Source organism: Falco biarmicus, chromosome 11, assembly GCF_023638135.1.
Source record: "Falco biarmicus isolate bFalBia1 chromosome 11, bFalBia1.pri, whole genome shotgun sequence".
NCBI classification, from domain to species: Eukaryota; Metazoa; Chordata; class Aves; order Falconiformes; family Falconidae; genus Falco; species Falco biarmicus.
Window position 1 is genome coordinate 3,249,147 of NC_079298.1, and position 6,102 is coordinate 3,255,248.

General features: G+C 43.3%; 1 long non-coding RNA gene across 1 annotated transcript; it reads right to left on the minus strand.

Moving 5' to 3' along the window:
- Positions 1–774: 774 nt before the first annotated feature.
- LOC130157015 (uncharacterized) lies at positions 775–5,191 on the minus strand. Its single transcript, XR_008824682.1, has 3 exons — positions 5,058–5,191; positions 2,671–2,803; positions 775–2,589 (listed from the first exon to the last, which is right to left on the minus strand). It is a non-coding gene; the product is annotated as an uncharacterized LOC130157015 (long non-coding RNA).
- Between the last annotated feature and the right edge of the window lie 911 nt (positions 5,192–6,102).

Here is a 6,102-nt window from a genome sequence, read left to right on the forward strand (position 1 = left end):
ATCAAGCAACATCTCATTTAACTTGTCTTCAAACCACTAGTGATCAGGTTTGTTGCTACGATCCATGTGTTATTGTGGCTGTTTAGCACAAGCTGAAGGAAGCCATCAATTATTCCTCTCCGAATTCAGGCCCATTTGAATGTCCAAGTTGTAGTGTGGTAGTTTTGCCTCTTAGCAAATTTCTGAGGTTCAACAGGGGGCTACAGTCCAGAATGGCTGAGAACACCTAGAACCACTGATGCTGAAAATCAGCTCTTCTGTTCGGCGCCTCCAGCTTTTGCTATAGTGATGTGTTCCTTGTGACTTCTTGTTTATTCCAAACCTAAAGTGGAGGCCATCAGAGAACGGAGCTGCAGATGCGCCTCCATGATTTGCTTTGTCCTTGAGGAGGAGCTGATGTCCCCCTCCAGCTGCCCCCGCCCACACGCCCCAGTGGTCCCCTCGCAGCTGCACCGAGGGCAGCGCTGCCTCCTGCGAGCACTGGCTGGAGTTGCCAAGGCACTGAAATAGTAAGAGCGTAATTTAGCACTGTAGAGGTTATCATGCTAGCCACAGCCATGAACACTTCAGAATACTCAAAATACTTTGGCCTTGAAAGAAATCCATTTTTGTTACCATCTGTTATCCAGCTGCAGAATGGCAGTTGAAAAATGTGTACATTCCTGTTCATTTTAATAAAGATATATTACAATACTCAGAGGAGACATGTCTTTAACCTGAAGCAATACAATAAGCTGTGCAGAGAGTTTGTTTTTAAATTTAATTGATGTGACTTCAGTATTAGAATGGGTCAACATTAAAGGCATCTAGAGTTATTAGTATTTCTGGTAAATATGTCAGCTTTTCTGCTTGTAGCCACACAGGCACCTAATATGAAGGCAACCTGCTTTCTAATGCTGTTTTCACCTGATCTGTTAGTACTCTGCTCAGTACTGATAGCATCAGAGAAGGTAATGAATTCAGCTTCTGAGAGATAACACTATTTATCATATTGACAAATGCATAGACTTTATGAATATGTTTTTGTATTACTGCACAACAGCAAAAACATCTTACAGAAGATCTTCTGAATTTTATGCCTGACACCAGATACAGATGAGTATTGGAGCAGTTGGAATGACAGGCTCATCAGTATTTTGAGAGAGTCGGATGTGGAGAAAAGCAGGAACATGGAGACACAGTGAATGTGTTTCAAATGACAGCATGCTCAGAGTAGCAGAAGACACACGGATTTAGGCTGAGGTATGTTGTCAGTTGGTTAAGGGATGGAAGAGATTAGTTTTCCTCCTATGTCCAGATCCTCAAAGTCTTGCTGAGTTACAGGTGATGGAGGGTCTGCTTTACCCTTGCAAGCCCTGGTCCTGGGAGAAGCTTGCTTGCCCAGTGTGGTGAAGGTCTCCCTCCTGAGGAGCAGCCTGTACCTGGAGGATGCTCGAGGAGCCCGTACTGACCCTCTCCAGAGGTTCTGCACCATCAGAGGGGTGCATTGCTAGATACACCCCACAGCTCCAGCTCTCAAGAGGTCAAAAAACTCTTAAAGTATTATTGCACGCCCAGTAACTTGTAAGAGGCTGTGCACAAAGCAGATGTGTTTTACCGTAGAGCATCCACTGAAGAGCAATGTACACCAGAGCACCCTGTCTGAACCGTCAGTGCGGTGTACTGGGGCATCCAGATGTCTAAATATCGACGCAAAGTAGTATCAGCAAGTATGTTTCTTCAAATCTTTAATAATCTTTCTTTTCACAGTAAACTAAACCGTGAAACCATTGTTAATTGCAATTTAAAGGCATTACTGCCAGTATAAATCTGGCTTTTGTAAACAGTACCTTGCCAAGAGATTATTATCTTTTTCTCCTCTAGTATAGATAAGATGCTTGTTGCCTTCTGAAAGATAGTATTGCTGGCAAGCAATCAGTTATGCAACACTCCGCCTGACACCAAATTGTTGGTCAATAAAAGCCAACAAACCAGAAATTAATATTATGGAATTAATTTCTAACAGCTAATATTAACTGCGCTACCAGATCAGGTCCAACTTGATTGTTCTGACTGCATCCAGACTGCTTCTGTGGAAACAATCTGCGACAGTATTGTGAAGCACTCTTGTTTTATTTATTTACCTGCTTTTAATGGCAAAAGAAGTGTTTCTCTGTTCTGCTCTATGTTGTTCTCATCTGTGCAGCTGCAGAACTTATCCTGATTTGTTTGTATGGTTTCTGAAAAGATTCTCTTCATACTCCACAAAGAAATGTGATTACTGTAGTGTTTCGGTTCCTGTTCCTCTGGAAAATAATACTCAAAATACAACAGAGTGGTTTGTTCAAAGAAGCTGAGATTAGCTTTAGAGTTTAACCAGTGAGAGGTCCCTGATCAACACGATAAATTTCTAGCACTAGGAATGTAGTGTCTAGTGCCTACTGGTTTTCCTTTTTATTTCTGGGACTGTTTGTGAGGAGCCGAGGTCTCTCTGGACATCCCCGGGGTTCCCTGGCCCTGCCACCATGGGAGGGAGAGATGCTGAAGTGCCTTCTGTCCCTACTGTGCTCTGCCCTTGGACTGATGCTGCTGCTTTCCTGACAGGCCAGCCTGGAAAAGAAAGGCACAGCAATTAGGAGCATGCAGTATCTAATCCCTTCTAATTAGAGGCTGTTACCCGTGTTTACCTACCCACAGCTGTGCGTAGCCTTTGGCTTCAGGAATTTTGACCTAGCTACTGACACACAAGGCATGTGCTGTGCTCCTGGTGCTGAGCGTAGCACCTGGCCACATGCAAAGGTGTGCTGTCTTTTCAAAAGCGATTCTTTCAAAACAAAAGATGAATGAAAAAAATAATTACAATTCCATATTGATTGCTTTCACTTTATTTATTGGATGTCCCTGCAATGAAAATATCATCAATCAAAGTGCTCAATTGAATACAGTATTGGGCTTAATTCTACTATTTTTAGTTTTGCCTCTTTGGGATACTTTCCGAGTAAGGTGGTGCACAGTATTACTGAAAAGTCACTCTGATTTTTCCCTAGTTGTTGTAGAAATAATTAAAATCACTGGATCAGACTCTCTATTACTTTCTTCTTTTATAAAACACCTTTCCTGTATAAGTTCTCTATCAAAAGAAAGGAAATAAGTTGTCACTTTGCCTATTAAATGATGGATTTTTAACATAGATTTTGCCATTTATTCATGTTTGAAATATATATTGACGCCAAGGATCAAAATCTTTCATGAATTTAAGGGAGGGGAAAAAAATAATCCATTTTGAAATCCACCTGTCAAGCGTTCATACCTTGTGGGATCTTGAAAACTTACGAAATTTTCATTTGGTATTAACCTGAATGGCACCTGGGAGAGGCAGGAGCAACCACACTGACTCCTAGAGGCCTTTGGGCATCTCTCCATCTAGATTTTGAGAGCTGTGGGGTTTTATCACAGGTATCCTGTATCGTGATCTTGACATCCAAAGGGATATTGAAAAGGATGATCACTTATGTACTCATTACGTTTCAGACAGGAAACATGTACCAGCTGTTCTGGAACAGTAAAACATTTCCTTGATGTCAATCCCAAATTAAGGAAAGTGAGAAGATAATTACAGCAAGATTTTTTAAAAAGTTTTTTTTCCGTTTAGAAACCTCTGGCAAGGATCTCTTGCCAGAAGAAAAATAAGAATGATGGAGCATAAAGCCAGCAAAAGATAATGTTGACTGTATGGAAGAAAACCCTATTCACAGGTTCATAATGCAGCTTAGTAAATAAGATTACAGCTAAAAAAGATCACTCAGGATCTGAATAAAATGAAATAAATAAACCAGCACTTATGCTGGAAGCTGATAACCTAGAGCAAATTAAATGGGCCAACAGAAATCATAATGCACCGAACATGCTGAAATTCTGTGCGTAGCCAAGAACATGTCCGTTAGTGTTTGTAAGCCACTGGTGATGTGTGGTGTGATGTATGGTGTGATACATGGAAACTGTACGGCCCAACCAATGCAGGGCACGAGGAGCATTTATAACAACTGCCCAAACAATTTAATTTTTCTTTTTTACTTAGAATTATTACATTTTTTTTCTATAAGTGCCACTAAAATTTTGAACAATCTTCATCAAAATGTCATTTTTTGTTAAAAATCATTTTCCATAAAAGCGCAAACCACCTCTGTTTTATGTTGGACCTGCCTTTCATTTCTGTAAATCGTTCCCATTGATTTACCCTCTGTGTTCTTTGTAAAAGAGATTTTACTTTTTGTATATCTGTAACACTGGCTGCTAGTAGTTGTATTTGGGTTTAATATTTCATAAATACATTGCAGTGATTATGCTGTGCGAGGGGTTAGCTACATATCACAAACGGTAGATTTAAATGTCTCCTATCAAATATGCTTGAGATTTATTCAGCTGAAACATTAAACAGCTAAATTTCAGCTTATAACTGGAATAATGAGAAAAGTAAGAGGTCTAGGTTTTCTCTGGCCATAAAAATCATAGCTAGACCTCTTTTCTTTTTCCATGTCACTTTGCTGCGGTATTTATATTTGCTTTTTTAAAGTAGTACAACACCCTAAATTAAGGGTTGACAACTTAATTATATGTGATTGATATGCTTATTTTGAGTGAGTCATTACCAGAATGTAAACGGCAAATGCTGTTCTCTCGCCTTTGCGAGCAGAGGCAGGGAGGGAACGCGCCGCTGCGGAGCTCTGACAGGCTCCGGCTCCGGCAGGGAGCGGGGGGGGGGGCGTCCCGCGCAGGGGGCGCTGGCGAAGGGCCTGGGGAGCTGCCCACCCCGCACGCCTCGGGACCCGGGTGACTCGGGGCATCCTTGGGGGGCCGGGGAGCTGCCCCCCCGGCAGGTGTCAGCTTGGGCGCCAGGGACGTGCCGCTTCCCCTGGCAGCGCTGGCAGGTGCCCCCCGCGGCAGCAGCTCCGGCAGGGTCTGGACGCAGTTCGCTGCCGTCTGAAACCACCCCAGCCCCGCCGCGAACCCGCAGCGCCTCGGGGAAACCGGCACTGCGAATGCCAGCGGGCCCAAGCGGGTAAAAACCCCAAAGTTACCAGCAAACTTCTTCCAGCTTCAGCTGACCGAGCTTCCCCCAGGCGGTTTGACCCCTGCCTTTCCCCAGGGCGTGCTGCCTGCCTTGTTCAGAAGTTCGCAGCTCCCGTGCCTTTGCCAGCAGGAGGGATTTCCACAAGGGTTTTGCTCTGGCGGCCGGGCTGCTGTCAGCAGGCAGCAACAGCGCAGACAACACTCGCCGAAGGAGAAGTGGCACTTCAGAGAAGGGCTGTAACATAAATCTGTAACGAGCTGGATGATGTCTGCAGAGCTTTTCCAAACGTTACTGCTTTAAACGCTTAACAGTTTGGAGTGGGATCAAACTACTTGATTGCTTTAAATTTCACTCCTGTCTCCTTTAAAAGTGATGGATGAAATGCGTGTAATGGTGGCTGTGGCGGAGTTACAGGGATGAAGTTTGGTTTTAAAGCTGATCTGAACACTTGGTCCACTCTGAAGGCATGTCACTCTTACCCATCTGATGTCACACGTGGGATAATGTTTGTGACACAGGCTCTATTTTCTCCTGGAAGCGGAGCGGCTAACACTGAAATTTTAGGCACCATTCCTTCTAATAAATGAAGTGGTCCATAAAAAAAATAAGTAACTGCTGCTAAATTGTCAAGACTTCCATGCTTTCAAAGCCATTCAAAAGGCCTGGAACAAATTTTGGTACCCTGTTTGATCTTCCTTCTAGCCGTCACAAACACAAGAATGAAACATGCACCTTCCTCAGTAATTCAGGGCAGAATTGTTACATTTTGCACGAAGGTGTACGTTGTCGTGCAGAGCTGCTGCAGTGTAAAGGGTCGCACAACTTCTGAGGCCAGCCGGAGTCTGTTTCCAGGGGAAGGCTGTGCTGAGGGGACTGTCACTCCCAGTGACATAGCTTACCTTTGGTGTAAAACTCCCTATCAAACAGTTTTCACACTAAAGAGTTTTTTGAATAATGTGATTCTTCTAACAAAAACAACTCAAGCACTTGTTAAGGAAAATAACTCCTTGCCCAAAGCTGCTCAGTTGTCAAACGATGTCTTAGATTTCTTT